General features: G+C 38.7%; 1 long non-coding RNA gene across 1 annotated transcript in view; it reads left to right on the top strand.

Annotated features, from left to right (window-relative positions):
- Positions 1-11,469: 11,469 nt before the first annotated feature.
- LOC139073614 (uncharacterized) overlaps positions 11,470-24,761 on the top strand; it is a 47,333-nt gene continuing 34,041 nt past the window's right edge. Inside the window, exon 1 of the long non-coding RNA XR_011522531.1 lies at positions 11,470-11,576. This is a non-coding gene — a long non-coding RNA (uncharacterized lncRNA). The remainder of the gene's footprint in view (positions 11,577-24,761) is intronic.

Genomic DNA, 24,761 nt, shown 5'->3' with positions numbered 1-24,761 from the left:
AATAGCCTGCTTTTAGTAATCTACGACAGAAATTGGTTCAGGGAAGACTTTATTGAAAGGATAAGATTAAAAAGCTCTAATTAACTTTACTTGAAAAAATATCTTCCTAACTTCTGGATCAGCACTGTCCAATAGGACTTTCTGTAATGACAGAAGAATTCTATATCTGTGCTGTCCAATATGGTATCTGCCAGCCACACGCGGCTATTGAGCACTTGAAATGTGCTAGTACAACTCAGAAGCTGAATTTTAAATTTAGTTAATTTAATTTATATTTAAATAACCACATAGAGCTAGTAGCTACTGAATTATACAATGCACCTTAGACCCTACATTGGAAGAGTATCTTTTCCTAATAATTGAAGTACTCTTTCATGTTACTATATTTGTCACTAAGGAACTCACATGTATGTTTACGTGTATGTGTGCATGTATCTGTACATGTACATATCTACGTGTATCTAGTTCTCTCTCTGTCTAGGGAAGTACCAGACAACCTCACCCTTTCATGTTCAGCAGTCACATCACTGCAGATCCAAGAAAGTACCGCCTGTTCTGTTTCAGACTCATGCAGGTACTCTCAATAGAGATCCAAGCTAGCTTTATGGAGCAAATCTTACAAGAAAGCATTGCTCCAAGACAGTCTCAATATGCAAATGAATAGTACCACATCCTAGAATCATAAGTCAAAGACATTATTTAGTCCATCCATTGATCTAGAAAGAACCCCTCCCAAATTATCCTGACAATTTCTGATATTATACTTCCAAATCTCTATACTTTAGCTTTTCATCTTTATACATACTGAAAATTAGACTCCCAAGTTCCTCAAAGAACCAGATTTTAGCTGCCCCAGTCATTGAATTAAAACTGAGCTATATTTTCATCTCACTATATAATTAAAAAAGGAATTTATTTTCTCCATTTTCAGAGGACTCATATCACCGCAAAGATATAATATTTTGGATCTTTGGTCATTGTTAAGCCCACAGGATTTGGAAAATAATAATTCCTGACTGTGAGGATATAATTATTTCGGAAGGCTGGAGGCAGATGTATTTTTAGGGACACTTGGACACTGATTCTTTTCCCTTTCTGTGGCTGTGGCCTTCCTGGTGGACTTTCTCAGGGAGAAGAGGCCAGGGAAATCCTTGCCAAGACAGGCCACATTGGTCACTGCCTCTGAGAGATTCTTTATCTTTGGCTAATTAACTAAGACATTCAATCTATCCTTAATGAGGGTGTAGTGTGTTCTCTTTCCCTTAATTGGAGAGCTGCAGAAAGACCTGGCTTTACTTCCTAGTGACAGTGCGAGAATGAATTCATCTGTAGGACTTACTGTGTGGCAACTAACTACTATCATGCTCCCGATGAATGACTATTGGTGTGTTTGTTTCTTACTGAGTTCTAAAATTAAAATGTAATCTTACTCAAATAACAAAAAAGCTTCTAAGAAGCATAAGATCTGTTGGAATAAAGAGAAAGACTATTCAATAGAAAGAGATGGTGCTGTACCGAGTATGTTGACACCAAATTACCCTCAAATGCAAGGCTTTATAGTTTTCTATTAAAAAACAAAGTACAGATCTTCCTCGACTTACTGTGGGGTTACATCCAGATAAACCCATTGTAAGTTGAAAATATCGTAAGTTGAAAATGCATTGAATACACCTCGCCTACCTAACATCGTATCTTCGCCTAGCCTACCTTAAACATGCTCAGAACACTGCATACAGTTGGGCAGCATCATCTAACAGAAAGCCTGTTTTATAATAAAGTGTTGAATAGCTCATGTAATTTATTGAATACTGTACTGAAAATGAAAAGTGGAATGGTTGTGTAGGTCCAGAATGAGTGTAAGTATATGGCGTGGCTGACAGGGAACTGCTGCTTGCTGCCACTGCCCAGCATTACAAGAGGGTATCCTACCACATATTACTAGCCCGGGGAAAAGATCAAAATTCAAAGTACAGTTTCTACTGAATGTGTATTGCTTTCACACCATCATAAAGTCAAGAAGTTGTAAGTTGAACCGTTGTAAGTCAGGGACCGTCTGTATGATGGGATGACTATAAGTTAAAGATCAGATCCCTTCTACAGACAAGCTAGGCATGATGAGCCTTGACCTTTAGTCATCTGAGAAAAGGAAGCCAATGAGAGAATGTGAAGAAGGAAAGCTGAGGCACTCTGAGATTGCCATAGGATGTGTGTGGTTGATCATGTGCCAGACCCTGGAATTTCACCTGGATTTCATCTCCAGTTTCCCTCAGCCCAATTAGGGTATATTCATTCCTAAAGCTCTAAGGCACCTGCCTCTCTGAGCAATGGGTCCCACAGGAAGCTCTCAGTGTGGTTTCAGGGATCCTCTCTACAGACTAGAGGCAGAGGAAGGTGCTAATCATCAAGTCTTCCCACAATAAAGAAGTAATGCCACCCATAGGATTAGCCTGAAAAACACGGGGTGACACATTTGAGTCAGATTTTAACCTGGAAACAAAATTGGACAGTTTTGAAAGTGTATTAACTCTTTCAAACACTAACGTGAAAGAGATAATGCCATTTTCTCAAGTAGCTGACTAGCATCAGGACCTGATTTAAGCAATGAAGAATTCAAATTTATAGCAAGAGAGTATTAAAATATGGGAGCAGGTATTTTAATGTTTAATGTAAACTATCAATCTTATATGGGTTATATCTAATGTAAAACACAACAAATCAGGATTCATTTTCGAAATATAAATAGAGCAGGAACCAGAAAAAGTGCATTTATCAGAAACATGTTATATATTTATGTCTTTATTCTCCAGGGAAGAACGTAAAATTCTGTGCAGCTAAAGCATCAGCTTGATTGCTTGATGATGGTTAACATTTAAGAATTCGCCCTGGGGGAAATAAAGTGGAAATTTAAATAGTGTTGCAACTTGCCATTAGTGTGGGTTTTCACTGTCTATTTCCAAATAAGGACACAAGTGAAAGACAATAGGGAACCTGCTCGGACTATATTATATTCAGTCAAACCCTCTTTCTTTTATTGATTCTGTAGATACATACTGCTTAAAGTACATAGACAGCTTTGTTTTTAAGCTATTAGTCGTCTTTAAAGAACCTTTAAACTTTCCTTGTTTAGCAAATATTCTTATAGTCATCGGATGCAAAATGTCTACATATGCATATAGACACAAAGACGTATTTCATATTCACCAAACAGGACAACAATTTATTCCAAGTTACAGAGTCACTTCCTCTAAGAAAATGTTGACTCTCCTCGTTCCTGATAATGGACACCCCTCCCCTCTTGCCAGATTATATACTGTCCAGTCCTATTACTTCTGAACCCCCACAAAGGGTCTACTATCCTGTGCCATGAGTCTAATTAAATTTTAAGGCATATTCAAACGCTAGAAATAAACAAAAATAAGACAAGGGCTCACGCATAAGAACAATAGTAATCATCAGAGAAGTCATTTAAATTAACACTTTTAATCAAGCAACCTAAACAGCGTAATGCAAAAGCAGAAATAGAACTTAAATTTAAATCAACATTCCACCCCATAAAGAACAGAACGGCGGGAGTGAAATCGACAAAGAGACTTCTACTTTACCATGTAAACATCAGTCTGTTTTTTCTCCCTAGGCTTGCTTTGCTTTCTTTGGCATGACAGTTCTGATTCTTCAGCCTCCCCATGAAGAAGAGAAAAATTCCCTTGAAGCTGAACTAAATTCATCAGCAAATGAAATTACATTCATTTGATAAAATGCTAAATGGAAAAAGGCAGGTTTATTTTAAGCCGTCAACAGGCTGTTTCAGTTAATCATGCACAGCACAGAAGACAGGAAAATGGTTGCTAAGAAAATGGTTGGCATGCTTCCACGAGATCCGTGTGATGTGAAATGCATCTGCTCATTTCAACAGGGAAATAGAAAAAGATAAAATAAACAGTTCAGGGTATATTTGGTGAGTCACTGTGGAACACAGGGCCAAAATAACTTACGTGTTGTCAGTTTATTTTATACAATCTTATTGTTATAATGTTAGCCTTTTCTTAAAATTCAAAAAGTCTCATTTTAATAGTAATATTTTGTTAGAAAATTGATACATATTCATTGTAGATAAATTGGAAAATATAAAATAAGAAAATTAAAATCTGCTATAACACACACAAACATGAATACCAATATCTGCAATGCCTGGTGCATGCATAGGAGAGGCTCCATATTAATTTGCTGAATGAATTAGTATATATTTTGTGTACAAATATGGGCTCATATTATATGAACTTTTATAACCTGCTTATTGTTCATCAAAATATGTATCATAAACATTTTTCTATGTTATTAAATATTCTTAGGCGATATTTTAATAGTTCCATTCTTATGGAACATTTAAATTGTTGCCTTGCCAGACTTTTGTAACAGCCGAGAACTGAACACAAGCATCTCCCCCAGGGAGGCTGTCACTATGGTGCTGATGAAATCCAAACATGTTCAACATTTTCTTCTTGTAGGTCGCAGTAATTTCTCTGGTTGTTGAGAGAGTCAATGGAACCTCAGCTGTTCTGATCATCTGTAATTCCACCATTTCCACCACCAGATACACACCTTCACTTCTTAGACAGACACTGCTTGCTGTCAGCATCCAGGCCCACAAATGGGAGAGAGAACAGCTAAAGACAGCAACCTGCTTGGCATCCCCCTGCACACCATAATAGTCCTCAGGGTGAAGTAACCATGGACATCAGTGTCCACAGCATCTTCAAGGTGGCTGTTATGGATAAAGAGGACAGGCCAAAAGGACAGTATTGAGTCACAAAGTGGAAGACTGTATCGGTTAAGAAAGCTTTTGATTATACATGATCCAGAATGCTGAGAAGTTCAAAGCAGAAAAATGAGAAGCAGAGAAACATGGTTGGTATCTCCTAAGAACTCTCTTGAGTCCACTGTCTTTACTCAGGACAAAATGGAAAACAGAAAAATTCAAGGCAAAAGCAATCATGGAGGGCAAACAGGAGATTCAGTAAGGCCATCAGCTGGCTGAACAAGAACTAGCCTGCTGATAAGGAAGAATTTGAGTGTCATCAGGAATACTGAAGAATTCCAAAATTCTGCAAGTTGATCGTCACAAGCTGTACCAGGGAGCTGACAACAAGCCCTCGCAGGGGCAGAGCTCCACTGCCACAGTGTGTCTTGTCAGAGAGAGATACCCACTATCGAAGAAGGTGACCATGCTGACCAGAAGAAAGCATATTCCACAGATCTGTCGCAGAGTTTACATATGTGGCCCAGTCAGTTCACTAAGTCAGTTTCAAAGGTTGATTTTAAACTATGAATTAAGCTGTGGAGATAAACAGTTCTGAATATGTGTAATAGCTCAACTAAAATAGAAGTTCATTTCCTGCTCACTTAACAGTCCAAGGCAGGTGTTCCTGGCTGATGGATGGTTCTTCTCCACACGGTGACTCAGGGAATGACCCAGGCTCATTTTGTCTTCTCTCCACCAGGGCCTCATCCTCATCAGCTGCCTCCAGTCAATAGACGAGAAGTGAGAGAGAGAGGGGCACGCCTGCTGCTTTAAAGCCTTGTCTCAGAAATGATGTTCATCACCAAAACTCAGTCACACGATCTAACTGCAGGAAGGCTGGCCTACGTCGTCCAATTGTGTTCCCAAAGAGTAGGGACAAGAGATTGGTGGGGAGGACAGGGAACAGCTCGCAGTCTGCAGTTGTTTCAATTGGGTCATATTTCATATACTTCAGAGAGTTTCATCGCACTTCAGCAGTGTTATGAGTGAAAAGTAACATTTATGTCTCAACAAATAAAGATCCACTTTAAATCGGTGTCATAAAAACAAGTAGAATTTCTGGGTCAAATGGCATACAAAATTCTAAAGGTTTTCATTAAGTATCGTCAAGTTGACCTTGAGAAGTTGTTCAGTTTATACTCTCATCTCCATGCCATCACCTACACCACTGCTAACATTGCATACAGTATTATCATTTCAAAGCTTTTCATAAACAAAATAAAGTATTCAAACAATAGAGAAAAGATGAGTGAGGAATGTAAAAAAAAGTCACCAGAGGTAATCACCACTAGTCTTTTGTTGACCACCTTTTCATACGACTCTCTACACAGAGATATTCCACAGAAAAGATATTACATTTGCCTTTTGAAAAATTGTGAACCTCCTTCTCTTGTTCTATTTCCCTTCTTTTCTTTATTTCCTTCCTCCCTCCTTCTCTCCCTCCCTCCCTTCCTTTTCTCTCATCGCTCCCTTCTCTCCCTCTTTTCCCTCCCATTTCTCATGCTTTGCTTTTGATGGCCATAATTGACTGGCTTTACTGGGTCAGTCCTGACTTGAGGAGGTACGATCGCATAGAAATTGATAGCACATACCCTAAAGCCACACTGCCTGGATCTGGATTCCACCTTGTCCATGTATTGCTGTTATGACCTCTGTGTCTCAGTCTCCTTATCTGTACAAGCGGGTAATAATAGTACCTACCTCCTTGGTTCCTATTAATCCTTGTGAGGATTAAATGAGTTAATATGTGTCATGTGTCTTGAACAGCACCTCGTGCATAGTAAGTGCTATATGTGTTTGCTATTATTATCATTAATCTATCACATACGTTACAGATATTTTTTCCTGCCTGTTATTTGTCTTTTGACTTTATTTATGGTACTGTTTTCATGCAGTAAAATATATCTAGCCTTTCCTTTATAGCTTTTTTATTTCCAAATGTGTCTGATAAAGATCTGTCTCCTTATTTCTTTTCATGTCATCCTTGTCACATATATGTTTTTCTAATTTATGCTTTCTTTCAATGATAATTGCGAGTGGAGTTTTTGGTGATTGTTTTGTTAAAGTGAAAACTATCCTTCTTTTTCCTTAAGGTTCCTACATTGTCGTTTGCTTAGAAAAGCCTTTGCCACCCATTTATAATTTAATTAGTTTATAGAGCATTGATAGAGGTAGAGGTAGAACTTTTCTAAAGTGTTTGCTAGTTATCCCAAACCATTTATTATTCTCTGCTCTGATGAAAGGATCTGTTGAGGATGTGTACCTCTCTCATTGGAGCCTGACTTGACTGAAGCCACACCCCTCCTTGTCTTATAGAGTCGTTTAAGAGAGAAATCTGTCTATACAGTCAACTCCTTTTTTATTTTTTGAGGAAGAATAGCCCTGAGCTAACATCCACCACCAAGCCTCTTCTTTTTGCTGGGGAAGATTTGCCCTGAGCTAACATCCGTGCCCATGTTCCTCTACTTTATATGTGGGACGCCAGCCACAGCATGGCTTGACAAGTGGTGCGTAGGTCTGCACCCAGGATCCGAGCTGGCAAACCCTGGGCCACCGAAGTGGAGCCCATGAACATAACTGCTGCGCCACGTGGCCGGCCCCTGTACAGTCAACTCTTAATTACCATCCCATAGATAACCAACTTTGGAGATCAACAAAATAAAAAACCAGACTAAAAAAAAAAAAAAACATTCTCAGCCTGGGCTCCTCACACTACTTTCCATTGGGCTCTGCTCAGAAATGCCAGCTAACATTAACTTTACATGAGTCAGCTTGGAAGGACAGTTTTTTAAAGATATACAAATGTTTCACAGGGCTAACTACAAGTGAGTCTTGAAACTTCCACCATCTAGTTATCTGTGCATTACGCTCTTTAATGATTACAAGTAATGGAAAGCTGAATAAAGTACTTGAAAAAATGAACTCCACATGTTGTTTCTCTGAAGCAGGCACTCTGGTATGGTTTCATAGACTATGAATCAGAAGACAAAAAGGATTAAAGGAAGTTTGGCAGAGGTAAATCACCCAGAATAGACACAGATTTTTGACTAAAATTTAGGATTAGTCAGTTAACGGCTCACGAAACGTTTTTTGCAGGACTCTTTCTTGTCCTGGAGGGCTCCAGCCCGAGCATTCTGGAGTGAGGAGCTTAAAGAGCCTCAGAGGCCACCATGTCTCTTCTTAATCCAAAAATTCTTCTGAACAGGGCTACAGACCTTGGATTTTAATATCTATTTCTTAAAATAATTATGGGTCAGTTATGGTCTATGCCAGTGTTCCTCAAACTATCCGTGGTGAAGAACCAGTTATTTTTTCCAATCTGCAAAGAAACATTTCTGTAAAATATAATAAAAATGGACTAATAGAAAAATTAAATGAAAACAAACACACAAAAAAAGCCCAATTTTTTATTATTATGTTTAGCAGATACAAAATTACTATGTAAATTGCTATAAAATTTTCTAAATGCCAACTTTTAATTTCTGCACTTATTTCATTGTAGACCAGTAACAGTTAGTGGACTGGAATGGGTTCCTGTGTCCCCCTTGGAGTAGCGCTTTCTATGCCATTTCTGGCCCCTAAACCAATGCATTTTTCAAAACCAAAGGCTCCTCCATCAGAGGAGAGTGAGAGAGGACTGGTACCCAGCAGTGAACTCTTGTGTGGGACTGCAGCAAGCGTTAGGACTGGTGCATTCCTGTGATCTGGTTAGAATACAGTTCCCAAACTATGTCCTGTGGCCTAATAGTTAGTTCTGAACTGATGAAGTCATGACACATTTGGACTCTCTCATTCTATAAGTAATGCTCCAATCAGAAAGGTGTTGATTGTGTATTCCCTTTTCCACCTGTAATTTATTAAATGTTTGTTTTCCATGCTTAGGAATCTTTTTTTTTTAAACCAATGCTTATGCATTTAACGCCACGTGGAGTGGTACAGAGCACGTTGCCTCACGTTCTGGGTTTACTCCAAGGATTCTCCAGACGGCCTTTGTTTTGTGGTCCCTAAACTGTGAGCTCCTGGCCTTTTAGGCACTGGCTCAGCTTTTCTCTTCACATGGAGAGGACTCTGTGCATCCTGAGAGGAGCCCTCGGAGATCAGTTAACTGATTTCCATTGCTCTGCTCCTACGCCTCCTCTTGTGCTTCCAGCGTCCTGTGTTTTGCTAATTATATGTACCTTCATTGGGATTAGACCGGGACAGCGTACTAGTAACCACAATTATGTTATTGGGCTTTCTTTCTGAAAAATCTGAGTTTAATGTCCCAGTGTAAAAAACATCAATTTTTCTGCTGTTTACTGACTGGCATGATAATTTCATTTTATTGTTTAGATCTCAAGTAGTAGTTTTCTTCAACGATACTGCTTGATGCAACAAAATATTGGTCTTTCTAATACCTTTAATCATTTATTGAGACGAGAAAAAAGTTAAACCATTTATTCACCTTCTGGGGACAGTTCTTTCAGTTACCTTTGATTAGAAAAAGTCAGTTTATGGCTAATATAGTGAGCACAAAAAATAAGCAAATTTTAGTGTCAAGTTCCCAGTGAGGTGTCACTGCATGCTGTTAATTTTATCACAATCTGTCTTAGCTCATTGACCTTACTGACAGTTCTATCTTAGCATTAACACAGAAGCTGACCTCTTTTTTGGTTAATTGCCATCCTCTTTTATGTCTTAAATTTGTTATATTATCATTTTAAGAAAGAAAAATCTGCTAATGTAAAGGTCCACATTTATTAAACAGCCACTACTCTGAAAGCGTTTGTATGCCAATCAAATATATAATATCCACGACTATACATATTAATTAACAACAATTATAAACAGGTAATTTCTAAGCTTTACTCTAGATAGTGTATCAGTCATTCACAAAAATATAAAGTCCATTAATAGTCTTAAGAGTTCCTCTGAATCTGCTTCAGAGAAAAGGCTGTACCCGTTTGAAAGAAAAGGGTCTGAACAGGCAGAAACCGGGCACTTCCCCAGCACGGGGAGAGAGGATGAGAAGCCCGTGGCGAGGTCACCCGTAGATCCCGGAGCTACTAATTAGTCAAACTTGGAACGGCTGAAAGCAAACTACAGCTTTCATGTCCAACCCTCAGGTGTCCTCCTCTCGTCCGTGACTCAGCCTGCCGCCTCCGTTCTGGATTCCATCTCTTCCAGCTCCTTCCTCCTCTGAGACCTTATTCCATTCATTATTCCTGGACATGTGGCTGCACAAAAATCAAACCTAGGAAGCGCCATATTATTACAGCTTGTTAATACGAAAGTGAGAATGCCTCCAAAGCATTTCTAATACACACCTCTCCACTACCTGGAATTTCACAAATGAAAACCCACTTCTGATATTCATTATGCTAATTATCAAAACCTCTGCTGTTAGAGATGAAGATAGCCGAGGCACCTGCAGCTGCCCTCTAAGTGTGGCATTTTGATTTGATGCCACCACTAACCACCACTGGAGTACGTATTTCCAATTAGAGTAACCGCCTGCCTTAGTTGGGTCTGGATGAAAATGAACTAAAACATGTATTTGCACACTGAACGTCTGCTGAAGTATTTTAAAGTAAATTACAGACCACAAAACACCTTCCCTGTAAAAAGTCCAGCTACTTGAAGCAGGGGACCGCAGTTAGGTTGCCCTATTCCTCAGTTCCTGTTTGTTCTTAACCCAAGGCTGTCCAGCTCCCCTCTCACCATCCTCCTAAAACTGCGCCTGCTGAGGGCGTGTGTGACCTGGATGCTAAGTCCAACGTGCTAGGTCCTAGCACTTCTGAAATACAGTTTTAAAGCATCAATATTCATTTCTATAATTTTAGGAAGAGTTAAACATGTCTCAATCCTTTTTTTCCCTTGCGATATACTCTGAAGGTTTTAATTATACTTCAGAGAAACCTTGATTCAGACATGAGACAGAAGAGTCTGGTAAAGTAATTAAGTGGAATATGCCGTGTTCATTATTCAGCAAATGAAGTCTCACTTCCAATGAAATGGTGAAAAAAAAAAAAGTCAGTTTATTTCTTTAAGTCCCCAAGCTCTCCTGAAAATGCTCAGCCTGATGATCCAAAAACAAAGCGCCTGAAGATAATGATAAGTAAATGTCTCTGGAAAAAGCCCCGCTAGGAAAGGTTCTCTCTCGGACAGGTTAGGCCCCACATTTCTCTAGCAAAATTAATAGTCTACTAATTGCTGACAACAAGATTCCTTCTTGTATTAAATGTATACTATTGCCCTGTATATATCAGTTTTAGTTTCTCTTCAGACTTCAGGCTGAGTAAAAGAATTAGAAGTAGATGATGTGTTCACAGGGGCGTTTTTAGGCATGCAACGGCTATGTTATAAAACATACTGTTCTGAGGCTGTCTGAATCGCAACACAAACAGGAAATGCACGTTTTCCATCATTGTATTTCAGAGCTTTCCCGCCCATAGACTGGAATGTTGGGAGTGCCTTTATTTTCATTCAAATGAATCATATATATGTGCATGAAATGTGGGAGATGCCACTAGTAATAATTGAAAATTTAGCTTGAGAAAAGATGCAGTTGCAGAGAAATAAGAACAGATCCAGAGTGGCTTTGGGGAGCTGCCAAATCATGAGTAGAAACACGTTAAAAATCCTTCTCCTACTTTTTCTGACACTCAGAATTTTGAGAGCTCTCTGATTATCTTTGAAACAGCCCCGTCATTCCCAGAGAAAGCCGCAAGGAGCAGAAAGGCTAGCTGCATGAGTACGAGCTGTCCTGAAGAAGGGAGAGATTCGGGTTCTGCACCTGGTAAGTTCCAGTCGCCGCGCTGGGTGCGTTCTCAAACAGTCATAGGCCCTCGTGTACTGATGGGTACTTGTATTCAAGGGTATGAGCTCAGGAAGAGAAGGGAGAGAAAATGTATAATCGCATGTATATTTTTTCTTTTAAATTATGTATATATGTTTTACAATTATGTATATATTTACATAAAATATATGTATATTTATAAAAATATGTATCTATTCATTTAAGAATTCTGATGACTCACCCAGCATTTTAATGAATGAATCAACACTCCTGTGGAGATCATACCTGGAATAGGCTTAGTAAATTATGGAAGAGTCCCTCTCCCTCGGCTGGTCTCAGTTTCCCAGTACCTCTCATGCTGTGAGCATCTCGCAGAACCAGGCGGCTGCTCGAACAAAGCACGGCTGAGGCATGGCGTCAAAGCTCGTAAGGCCGACTCTTCGTGGTTACTAGAGGTTTTGTGGAGGGAATAGATGTCATTGTATCATTTTTTAAGTGAAAGAAACACCTTTTCTATATAGGCACTGGCAGAAAGTCACCTTGGATGAGATCTTTTTCTGGGAAAAGTCAGTAAAGTGATGCCCCCTCCGTTATGTAAATGAAGAGTAATCAACAATTCCTGGGGGGAAAATAAAACAGATACTTTGGGGATCCCTGAGGCTCTGACTTTGTAGAATCCTGTGAACCAACCCAACAAAAGGAGCCCAATGCTTTCTGGAAAGAAAGAAGTTGAGACCCAACACTTGCTCCCAGAGAGTCATATTTAGGAAAACTTGTTGAGGTGGACATGAATGACCCCAACCAAGACCCCAGTCAGGAAAGAACAGTAGGGGCTTTATGTTGCTCAATAGCGAGACATTTCAGCTCTCTCAGATGTGACCAATTAGATGTATTCGCCCAGCATTCCCTCAATGAGACTAGAGGAAAACTCAGGCCCAACTGTAGGCAGAGTGGCTCAGCACCTGGGCAGGGCCATGTGCACCGCCCTACATGCCTCCCCTAGGATCTGAAATGCCACACACTGAAATCACTCCCCCTAGAACTTCCAGTTTTAGGGAGCTGCCCAAACACCCAGGTCAGTAATGGGCGTGACGACAACAGCAGACAACAGTTATTGAGTCCTTCGATGTGTCAGGTCCTATGTTAAGAGTTGCCATTAACGTACATTAGAACAGCATTCTCATTCCCTTAACGAGGCTTTCTGTTTCTCCATAGCATGCACCACTGCCAAATTACATTATATATTTGTTTCCTTTTTTGTTACCTGACTCCATATATTGGAAAAAACACAGTTTTCCCTCCTGTATGTCTCCTTTAGTTTTACACAGAATATTTCACTTCTGATACTTCTGGTCACCAAACGTATGGGGGTTTCCCCACCAGGCAATTCTCTGTAACACCAGCTGAGTGTTCTACAATTTAACTCAATTCTGACACGAGCTACCTGGAGATAGTATCAGATCCAGCAGGTTAAGGGCTCAGTCCCACGATGCTGCCCCCCCTACTTCAGATGCCAATCACAAGGAGGAGGCCCCCAAGTTACCCACAACTTCTGTCTGACTTGGCTACAAATCGGAGGTTCCTATGACCCTGATTGAATTGATTATTTGCTAGAGTGGTTTGCAGAACTCAGGGAGACACCTACTTACATTTACCATTTATTATAAAAGTTACGATAGAGGATACAGATGAACATCCAGATGGAAGAGATGCCTAGGGCAAGGAATGTGGGAAGGAGCATACCACTTTCCCAGCACCGCCATGTGTTTATCAACTGGTTTGAACCCATCCTTTGGGGGTTTTATGGAGACTTCGTTACATAGGCATAACTGAGTAAATCATCGGCCGTTGGTGATTGAACTCAATCTCCAGCCCCTCACCCACCTGGAGATAGGGAGGGAGGGTTAGCAGGATGGAAAGTTCAAACTTCTAATCACATAGTTGGGGCTGCACTGGCAACCAGCCCTCTAAAAGTTACCTCGTTAACATAACAAAAGACACCTTTACCACTCTCATCGCTTAGGAAATTACAAGGGTTTTCGGAGCTCCCTACCAGAAACAGGGATGAAGACCAAATAAATATATATATATCTTATTATAAATCACAATATCACACTCCCAAACTAAAATGTGAGCTTCCTCAGGATAGAAATCTGTGTCGTTAACCCGTACCCAGATTGCTGGCAGACCATGGGCTTCCCATTAAAATTCATCGAATGAATGCTGGTACTGTGTGATTTCATCATAAGGACCTTATGAGACAAGATTTGATGGGTTAAGTAAGTTGCACAAGACAACGTAACTAGCAAGTAACAGAAGGCAGACCTGAATTCAGCTGCGTGTGACTCCAAAGCCTTCACATTGAGCCACTAAATTATACTGGTTCCCAACATACCGAGTGGGGACTGGGGTGCCCTGAAGGGTGTCTCGAGTAAACAGCGGTAAATAAACAAGAGATACTGGCCTTGCCGGCAGCATCTGCTAAAGCACAGGCGCCGAGATTAAATCTGCGTTCTGTACCTGAGTCTACAGGCCCGCACCTGGGTTAGGTCACCTAACTTCTCACGATCTGCTTCTTCATCTGCTGTCTTCTAAGGGTTATTGCAAGATTTAGATGAAACAAGGATGTGAAATAATTTAGAATAATTGCTGACTCTTGATAAATTCTAAATAAATGGTAGCAACGATCCGGAGGAGAGAGATTGGTTATGACCCAAGGACATGCCCCGGCTCTCCTCTGTCTCCAGCCTGCTCTGGTCTGGCTTCCACCCAGTGTCGTTGGTCCGCCGTCTGCTGAACAACACAGTTCGCTTCTGTCTGACCTCTCTCGAAACTCTTCTTGTCTCTTGCCAATGCTGCTGGACACGCAGTGAGATCCCAAAAGGGAACGGCCTTTTTGAGGGAGTGCAAGCCCTCTGCTCTGCAAAGAAGAAGGAGTTTACAATATACTTTCAAACTTCTCTGGGAATACATTTGAGGCTTGAGATAGGCCCGAGATGGAGCCACTCCTGCCAGGGGATGCCACGTGAGCAAACGGAAACTACAACTTCAGTCTTCCTGTAGATGCTCCGCTTGGCCAGAAACTCGGTGTACCAGTCAGCCAGGCCCCAGACGCCGAGCCGACTCTGGGCCTTCTCGCCCCAAACAAGAGTGACTATGCGGCCCCGTCAGTCTGACATTTTCTGTTTTTCTCTTTCTTATTCTTTATTCTCTATCCTATGAAAGCTCCCTGCCTTCCACCCCGATTTGCAGTTCTCCAAAACGAGACTATGCGCTTCACGAAGCGTTAAAGTTTGTTCGTATCACCTAAATTGTCTTCTTTAATCATTTTTTAAACACATATTTGGTGTTTTCTGCCCGGGGCTATCACTGTGAGCTGAGAGGAGCCCACGGATCTTCTGACAATTAGTGGGGTAGGCCTTTACGTCCCCCTTCACGTGCTTTTATCAGTAGAGGTGACCACTGGTGTGGCTGTTTTCTCCCATTAGTATCTGCTCTAATTTTTAATCATGGGGACCTCTTTTTAATTTCAAGAAATATTACCTAGTATCATCCCACCCCAAAAGCAATTGTCCATTGACTGAGGAGGTATTTTATGAAAAACAGTTACAGTGACTTAAGGCTTTTAAATAAATTGGAGTTATAGTAATCACATTAACAACTACAAACATTTGGAGGGTAGTAGTGCATTTCCGTGCATGACATCTTAGCTGGTGAGTGGACAGCCCTCCAGGAAGCCGAGGACCCCTTGTGTTAACATCCTGGCATCTCAGAGACCCTCATCCTACAGGCTGGGAACCAGCGTCTTAACGATATTTAACTGAGAATTTGGAGAAGAAAATATCATAAAGTTAATTTGAACTGTATCTTTTTGAGTGGTCTATAATTTTACTAAAGACTTACTGAATTTAAAAATTAAAATAATTATGGGTTGACTGTAAATAGAATTTTGTTTTGAAAGAGGAAAAACATGAATTTCTAGTTTCTTTGGAGTCTAATTTTTAACTCTGGCGGACTGATCTAAGTCTAGGCATAGACATAATCTGAAACCATGAAGGCATAAACTCAAGGGAACGATGTGTATAATGCTGGAATTATGTTCAAGCTGGTCAGGGGACGACATTTCTTTATTAAAATTGTTGAACAGGAAAGTGTCTTCAACCACAATATAAAAGGCAATTTGCAATTACTGTTCTACTTTTCCTCCACTTTCCATTCTTATTTTAGTGCACAAGCAGTTTGTGGCAAAACCAGCTTTTGTATCGCCTGGATTTCTTATATTTTTACAGAAAAAAAAAGCGCCACCGTGTAACAAATTGCTCTAAGTTTAAAAGAATGAGTCTCCTTTCTGGCCTCCTTACTTCCACTAATACAAAAGGGGGTTTCAGATTTACATAGAATGAGAAGCAAATTCTTTCCTTCTATCATTAAATGATCAGGCTGGTGACATCGTTATTTTAAAGAAATGTATATTTGTGCTACATTATAAAAGCGAAGAAGCCTTTTTTTTTTTCTAGGAAATCAGTATTTTAAAAGTAGAATCAATCAAATTTATTTTAATCCTTTCAGATTAATTTAGCTCTGGGCAATCTAAAAGTGAACATTGGTTTATAAAATTATATAAATTTCAGGTGTACATCGTTATATTTAGACTTCTGTATAGACTACACTGTGTTCACCACTAAAAGTCTAGTTGCCATCTGTCACTGTACACATGTGCACTTTATCCCTTTCGCCCCTACGTCCCTGCTGGAAACCACCAATCTATTCTCAGTGTCTACGTTTGTTTGTTCATTGTTGTTTTATCTTCAACATATGAGTGAAGTCACATGGTATTTGGGTTCCCCATCTGACTTATTTCGCTTAGCATAATACCCTCAGAGTCTATCCATGTTGTCACAAATGGCAAGATCTCATCTTTTTTATGACTGAGTAGTACTCCATTGTGTATACATATACCATAGCTTCTTTATCCACTCATCTGTTGATGGGCACTCATGTTGTTTCCAAGTCTTAGAAATTGTAGAATAAAACTGCAATGAACATAAGGGTGCGTATACCTTTTCAAATTAGTGTTTTTCTGTTCTTTGGATAAATACCCAGAAGTGGAATAGCTGCATCATATTTTAGGTCTATTTTTAAGTTTTTGAGGAAATTTAATATTGTTTCTCATAGTGGCTGCACCAGTTTACATTCCCACCAACAGTGCCCAAGTGTTCCCTTTTCTCCATATTCTCTCCAATGCTTCTTATTTCTTGTCTTTTTCATAATAACCATTCTGATGGGCATAAGGTGATATCTCATTGTAGTTTTGATTTGCGTTTCCCTAAAAATTAGTGATGTTGGAACATTTTTCATGTGCCTGTGGCCATCTGTTATCTTTTTTGGAAAAATGTCTGTTGAAATCCTCAGCCCATTTTTTGATTGGGTTTTGTTGTTGTTGTTGAGTTATAAGAGTTCTTTATATATTTTGAATATTAACCCCTTATCAGATACCTGATTTGCAAATATCTTCTCCCAGTTGATGGGCTGTCATTTCGTTTTGTTGATGGTTTCTTTTGCCATGCAGAAGCTTTTAACTTGATGTAGTACCATTTGTTTACTTTTTCTTTTATTTCCCTTGCCTGAGGAGACATACTCAGAAAGATACCACTAAGATCTGTGTCAAAGAACGCATTGCCTATATTTTCTTCCAGAATTTTTAAGGCTTCAGGTCTTACATTCAAGTTTTTAATCCATCTTGACTTAATTTTTAAAAATTTTTTTAATTAAAATTATGATAGTTAACAACCTTGTGAAATTTCAGTTGTACATTATTGTTAGTCATGTTGTAGGTACACCACTTCACCCTTTGTGCCTTCCCCCAACGCCCCCTTTGCCCTGGTAACCACAGATCAGTTCTCTTTGTCTATACGTTAACTACCACCCATGAGTGGAGTCATACGGAGCTCGTCTTTCTCTGTCTGGCTTATTTCACTCAACATAATACCCTCAAGGTCCATCCATGTTTTTGTGAATGGGACGACTTTGTCCTTTTTTATGGCTGAGTAGTATTCCATTGTATATATATACCATATCTTCTTTAGCCAATCATCAGTTGCTGGGCACTTAGGTTGGTTCCACATCTTGGCTATTGTGAACAATGCTGTGATGAACATAGGGGTGCATGGGACTTTTGGAATTGCTGATTTCAGGTTCTTAGGATAGATACCCAGTAGTGGGATGGCTGGCTCATAAAGTATTTCCATTTTTAACTTTTTGAGAAATCTCCATACTGTTCTCCATAGTGGCTGCACCAGTTGCATTCCCACCAACAGTGTATGAGGGTTCCTTTTTCTCCACAGCCTTTCCAACATTTGTCACTCTTGGTTTTGGATATTTTTGCCATTCTAACAAGTGTAAGCTGATATCTTAGTGTAGTTTTGATTTGCATTTCCCTGATGATTAGTGATGATGAGCATCTTTTCATGTGTCTATTGGCCATCCGTATATCTTCTTTGGAGAAATGTCTGTTCATGTACCCTGCCCATTTTTTGATTGGGTTGTTTGATTTTTTGTTGTTGAGCTGTGTGAGTTCTTTATATATTATAGAGATTAACCCTTTGTCAGATAAATAACTTATAAATATTTTTTCCCAATTAGTGGGCTGTTTTTGGTTTCAATCCTGTTTTCCCTTGCCTTGAAGAAGCTCTTTAGTCTGATGAAGTCCCATTTGTTTATTCTTTCTATTGTTTCCCTCGTCTGAGGGGTTATGGTGTCTGAAAAGATTCTTTTGAAACTGATGTCAAAGAGTGTACTGCCTATATTCTCTTCTAGAAGACTTATTGTTTCAGGCCTAATCTTTAGGTCTTTGATCCATTTTGAGTTCATTTTTGTGAATGGTGAAAAAGAATGGTCGATTTTCATTCTTTTACATGTGGCTGTCCGGTTTTCCCAGCACCATTTGTTGAAGAGACTTTCTTTTCTCCATTGTAGGCCCTCAGCTCCTTTGTTGAAGATTAGCCGTCCATAGATGTGTGGTTTTATTTCTGGACTTTCACTTCTGTTCCATTGATCTGTGCACCTGTTTTTGTACCAGTACCATGCTGTTTTGATTACTGCAGCTTTGTAGTATGCTTTGAAATCAGGGATTGTAATGCCTCTGGCTTTGTTCTTCTTTCTCAGGATTGCTTTAGCAATTCGGGGTCTTTTGTTGCCCCATATGAATTTTAGGATTCTTTGTTCACTTTCTGTAAAGAATGTCATTGGGATTCTGATTGGGATAGCATTGAATCTGTAGATTGCTTTAGGTCGTATGGACATTTTAACTATGTTTATTCTTCCAGTCCATGTGCATGGAATGTCTTTCCATCTCTTTATGTCGTCATCAATTTCTTTCAAGAAAGTCTTGTAGTTTTCGTTGTATAGATCTGTCACTTCCTTGGTTAAATTTATCCCAAGGTATTTTATTCTTTTCGTTGCGATTGTGAATGGGATTGAGTTCTTGAGTTCTTTTTCTGTTAGTTCATTGTTAGCGTATAGAAATGCTACTGCTATATATATGTTGATTTTATACCCTGCAACTTTGCTGTAGCTGTTGATTGTTTCTAATAGTTTTCCTATGGATTCTTTGGGGTTGTCTATATATAAGATCATGTCATCTGCAAACAGTGAGAGTTTTACTTCTTCTTTGCCTATTTGGATTCCATTTATTTCTTTTTCCTGCCAAATTGCTCTGGCCAACACCTCCAGTACTATGTTGAATAGGAGTGGTGAAAGTGGGCACCCTTGTCTTGTTCCTGTTCTGAGAGGGATAGCTTTCAGTTTTTGTCCATTGAGTATGATGTTGGCTGTGGGTTTGTCATATATGGCCTTTATTATGTTGAGGCACTTTCCTTCTATACCTATTTTATTGAGAGTTTTTATCATAAATGGATGTTGGATCTTGTTGAATGCTTTCTCTGCATCTATTGAGATGATCATGTGGTTTTTGTTTCTCATTTTGTTAATGCAGTGAATCATGTTGATTGACTTGTGGATGTTGAACCCTCCCTGTGTCCCTGGTATAAATCCCACTTGATCATGGTGTATAATCTTTTTGATGTATTGCTGTATTCGGTTTGCCAAAATTTTGTTGAGGATTTTTGCATCTATGTTCATCAGTGATATTGGCCTGTAGTTTTCCTTCTTTGTGTTGTCCTTGTCAGGTTTGGGGATCAGGGTGATGTTGGCTTCACAGAATGTGTTAGGGAGTGCTCCATCTTCCTCAATTTTCTGGAAAGATTTGAGAAGGATAGGTATTAAATCTTCTTCGAATGTTTGGTAGAATTCTCCAGAGAAGCCGTCTAGTCCTGGACTCTTATTTTGGGAGGAGGTTTCTGATTACTGTTTCTATTTCTTTACTTGTGATTGGTCTATTCAGAATCTCTATTTCTTACTGATTCAGTTTGGGGAGGTTGTAAGAGTCTAGGAATTTATCCATTTTTTCGAAGTTCTTCAATTGTTGGTATATAGTTTTTCACAGTATTCTCTTATGATCCTTTGTATTTCTTCAGTATCTGTTGTGATTTCTCCTCTCTCATTTCTAATTTTATTTATTTGAGACTTCTCTCTTTTTTTCTTAGTGAGTCTGGCTAAGGGTTTATCAATTTTGTTAATTTTTTCAAAGAACCAGCTCTTTGTTTCATTGATCCTTTCTACTGTCTTTTTTGTTTCAATATCATTTATTTCTGCTCTAATTTTTATTATTTCCCCCCTTCTACTGACTTTGCGCTTTGTTTGTTCTTCTTTTTCTAATTCTGTTAGGTGTCATTTGAGGTTGTTCATGTGAGATTTTTCTTGCTTATTGAGGTGAGCCTGTATTGCAATGAATTTCCCTCTTAAGACTGCTTTTGCTGCATCCCAAATGATTTGGTATGGTGTGTTTTCATTTTCATTTGTCTCCAGATAATATTTGATTTCTTGTTTAATTTCTTCAATAATCCATTGTTTGTTCAGTAGCATGTTGTTTAGTCTCCACATGTTTGCCCCTTTCCCAGCTTTATTCTTGTAGTTGATTTCTAGTTTCATAGCATTATGATCAGACAAGATGCTCGAGATTATTTCAACCCTCTTGAATTTATTGATGCTTGCTTTGTTTCCCAAGATATGATCTATCCTTGAGAATGTTCCATGCGCACTTGAGAAGAATGTGTAACCTGCTGTTTTTGGATGAAGTGCTCTCTCTATATATCTATTAAGTCCATCTGGTCTAATTTTTCATTTAATTCTATAATTTCCTAGTTGATTTTCTGTCTGGATGATCTATCCATTGGTGTTAATGGGGTGTTGATGTCCCCTACTATTATTGTATTGTTGTTGATGTCTCCTTTTAGTTTTGTTAAGAGTTGCTTTACAAATTTTGGTGCTCCTGTGTTGGGTGCGTATATATTTATAAGTGTTATGCCATCTTGGTGGAGTGTCCCTTTTATCATTATATACTGCCCCTCTTTGTCTTTCTTTATCTGTTTTGCTTTGAAGTCTACTTTGTCTGATATTAGCAAAGCGGCACCTGCTTTCTTTTGTTCATTATTAGCTTGGAGTATTGTCTTCCATCCCTTCACTCTGAGTCTGTGTTTGTCTTTGGGGCTGAGGTGTGTTTCCTGGAGGCAGCATATTGTTGGGTCTTGTTCTTTGATCCATCCTGCCACTCTGTGTCTTTTGATTGGAGAGTTCAATCCATTTACATTTAGAGTGATTATTGAAACATGGGGGCCTACCGCTGCCATTTTATCACTTGTTTTCCAGTTCTCTTGCATTCCCTTTGTTTCTCGTCCCATGATTTTTGGATTCCTAATTCAGGTAGGTAAATTTCTGTATTGGCTTTCTTCTTATTTGTGATTTGTTTCTTTATTCTTGTTATTTGTTTAGTGGTTACCAGATGGTTTGTATAACACATCTCATAGATGAGATAGTCCTTTTTCTGATAGCCTCTTATTTCCTTGAATTAAAACGTTCCATCCCTTTTTTCTTCCTCTTCTAGGTTGTTATTGTCAGATTTTTTTTCCTCTTCCTTCTTGTGTTGTGAGTTTGTGGTTAAAATGGCAAGATTATATTTATTCTTGGTATTTCCCTTCCTTTTATCTTTAATGTTTTATTTAACTTTTGCTAACCTGTTCTGATGGAGAGCTTAGTGTCCCTCTACTTATCTCCTTTGTTCTGGGTTTTGTAACCCCTTTCCTTTTTTTGATTTTTCAGGTATGAGGGTCTTCCTGAGCATTTCTTGAAGAGGAGGTCTTGTGGCGATGAACTCCCTTAACTTGTTTATCTGGGAAAGTTTTTATTTCTCCATCATATTTGAAGGATATTTTTGCTGGGTAGAGTATTCTTGGCTGCAGGATTTTGTCCTTCAGAGTTTTGAATATATCATTCCACTCTCTTCTAGCCTGTATGGTATCTGCTGAGAAATCTGCTAATAGCCTTATGGGGGTTCCTTTGTAGGTTATTTTCTTCTGCCTAGCTCCCCTTAGTATTTTCTCTTTGTCGTTGACTTTTGATAGCTTCACTACTATATGCCTTGGGGTTGGTCTTCTTACATTGATAAAGTTTGGAGATCTATTGGCCTCTGTCACATGAAGTTCCATCTCTCTCCCCAGGTTTGGAAACTTCCATCTTGCATTAATTTTTGTGTGTGATGTAAGATAATGGACTACTTTCATTCTTTTGCATGTGGCTGTCCAGTTTTCCCAACACCATTTATTGAAGAGACTCTCCTTTCTCCATTGTATGTTCTTGGTTCCTTTGTTGAAGATTAACTGTCCATAGATGTGTGGTTTTATTTCTGGGCTCTCAATTCTATTCCATTGATCTGTTTTTTTTTTTTCTCTGCCAGTACCATGCTGTTTTGATTACTGTAGGTTTGAGTACATTTTGAAATCAGGGAGTGTGATACCTCCAGCTTTCTTCTTTTTTCTCAGGATTGCTTTGTCTTGTTGGGGTTGTTTGTTTTTCCATATAAATTTTAGGATTCTTTGTTCTATTTTTGTGAAAAATGTCATTGGGTCTTTTATAAGGATTGCATTGAATCTGTAGATTGCTTTAGGTAGTATGGACATTTTAACTATGTTAATTCTTCTAATCCATGAGCATGGACTATTTTTGCATTTCTTTGTGTCTTCTTCAATTTCTTTCAACAATGTTTCACAGTTTCCAGTGTACAAGTCTTTCACCTCTTTGGTTAAATTTATTCCTAGGTATTTTATTCTTTTAGTTGTGATTGTAAATGGGATTGTAGTCCTGTTTTATCTTTCTGCTATTTTGTTGTTAGTGTATAGAAATGCAATTGATTTTTGTATGTTGATTTTTTACCCTGAAGCTTTACTGTATTAGTATATTATTTCTAATAGTTTTTTTGGTGGATTCTTTATAGTTTTCTATATATAAAATCTTGTCATCTGCAAATAGTGACAGTTTTACTTCTTCCTTTCCAATTTGGATCCCTTTTATTTCTTTTTCTTGCCTAATTCCTCTGACTAGCACTTACAATGCTATGTTAAATAAGAATGGTGAAAGGGGTTATCATTGTCTTGTTCCTGTTCTTAGAGGGATAGCTTTCAGTTTTTTACCATTGAGTATGATGTCAGCTATGGGTTTGTCATATATGGCTTTTGTTATGTTGAGCTACGTTCCTTCTATACTCATTTTCTTCAGAGTTTTTATCATAAATGGATGCCATATCTCTTTTTTTTTTTTTTTGAGGAAGATTAGCCCTGAGCAAACATCTGCTGCAATCCTCCTCTTTTTGCTGAGGAAGACTGTCCCTGAGCTAACGTCTGTGCCCACCTTCCTCTACTTTTCATATGTGGGATGCCTACCACAGCATGGCTTGCCAAGCGGTGCCATGTCCACACCTGGGATCTGAACCAGTGAACCCCGGGCCGCCAAAGTGGGACATACACACTTAACCACTGCGCCAGTGGGTTGACCCTAGGATGCTGTATCTTGTTGAATGTTTTCTCTGCATCTATTGAAGTGATCATGTAATTTTTCTTCATTTTGTTAATATGGCGGATCACATTGATTTATCTGCAGATATTGAACCATCCTTGCATCCCTGGGATAAGCTCCACCTGACTGTGGTATATGATCCTTTTAATGCATTGTTGTATTTGATTTGCTAATATCTTGTTGAGGAATCTTGCATCTATGTTCATCAGTGATATTGGCCTGTAATTTTCTTTTTTTGTGTTGTCCTTGTTTGGTTTTGTATCAGGATAATGTTGGCCTTGTAAAATGAGTTAGGAAGTGTCCTGTCCTCTTCAATTTTTGCAAGAGTTTGAGAAGGATAGGTCTGAAATCGTCTTTGAATGTTTGGTAGAATTCACCAGAGAAGCCATCTGGTCCTGGACTTTTATTTTGGTGGAGGTTTTTGATTACTGTTTCTACCTCTTTATTTCTGATTGATGTATTCAGATTCTCTATTTCTTGATTCAGTTTTGGGAGGTTGTATGATTCTAAGAATTTATCCATTTCTTTTAGTTATCCAATTTGTTGGCGTATAGCTTTTCATAATATTCTCATAATTCTTTGTATTTCTGTGGTAGCCATTGTAATTTATCCTCTTTTGTTTCTGATTTGTTCTGATTTATTTTTTCTTAGTGAGGCTAGCTAAAAGTTTGTCAATTTTGTTTATGTTTTCAAAGAATCAACTCTTGGTTTCACTGATCTTTTCTATTGTCTTTTTAATCTCTGTATCATTTATTTCCACTCTGATTTTTATTATTTCCTTCCTTCTACTGATTGGGGGTTTGTTCTTTTTCTAGTTCCTTTAGGCGTAACATTAGATTGTTTATTTGAGATTTTTCTTGTTTCTTAAGGTAGGTGTGTATTAGTATAAACTTCTCTCTTAGGACCACTTTTGCTGTATCCCACAGACTTTGGTATATTTTCATTTTCATTTGTCTCCAGCTGTTTTTAATATCTCCTTTGATTTCTTCATTAACCCAATAGATGTTCAGTAGCATTTTGTTTAATCTCCACGTATTTGTGACTTTTCCAGTTTTCTTCTTGTAGTTGATTCTAGTTTCACACTATTGTGTTTAGAAAAGATGCTTGGTATTATTTCAATCTTCTTAAATTTATTGAGACTTATTTTGTGACCTAATATGTGATCTATCCTGGAGAATGTTCCATGTGCATTCAGAATGTGTATTCTGCAGTTTTGGTCTG

The sequence above is a fragment of the Equus przewalskii genome, chromosome 9, assembly GCF_037783145.1.
Source record: "Equus przewalskii isolate Varuska chromosome 9, EquPr2, whole genome shotgun sequence".
In the NCBI taxonomy this organism is placed as follows: Eukaryota; Metazoa; Chordata; class Mammalia; order Perissodactyla; family Equidae; genus Equus; species Equus przewalskii.
The sequence above is the reverse complement of the archived record's forward strand: the minus strand, read 5'-3'. Positions and strand labels throughout refer to the sequence as shown.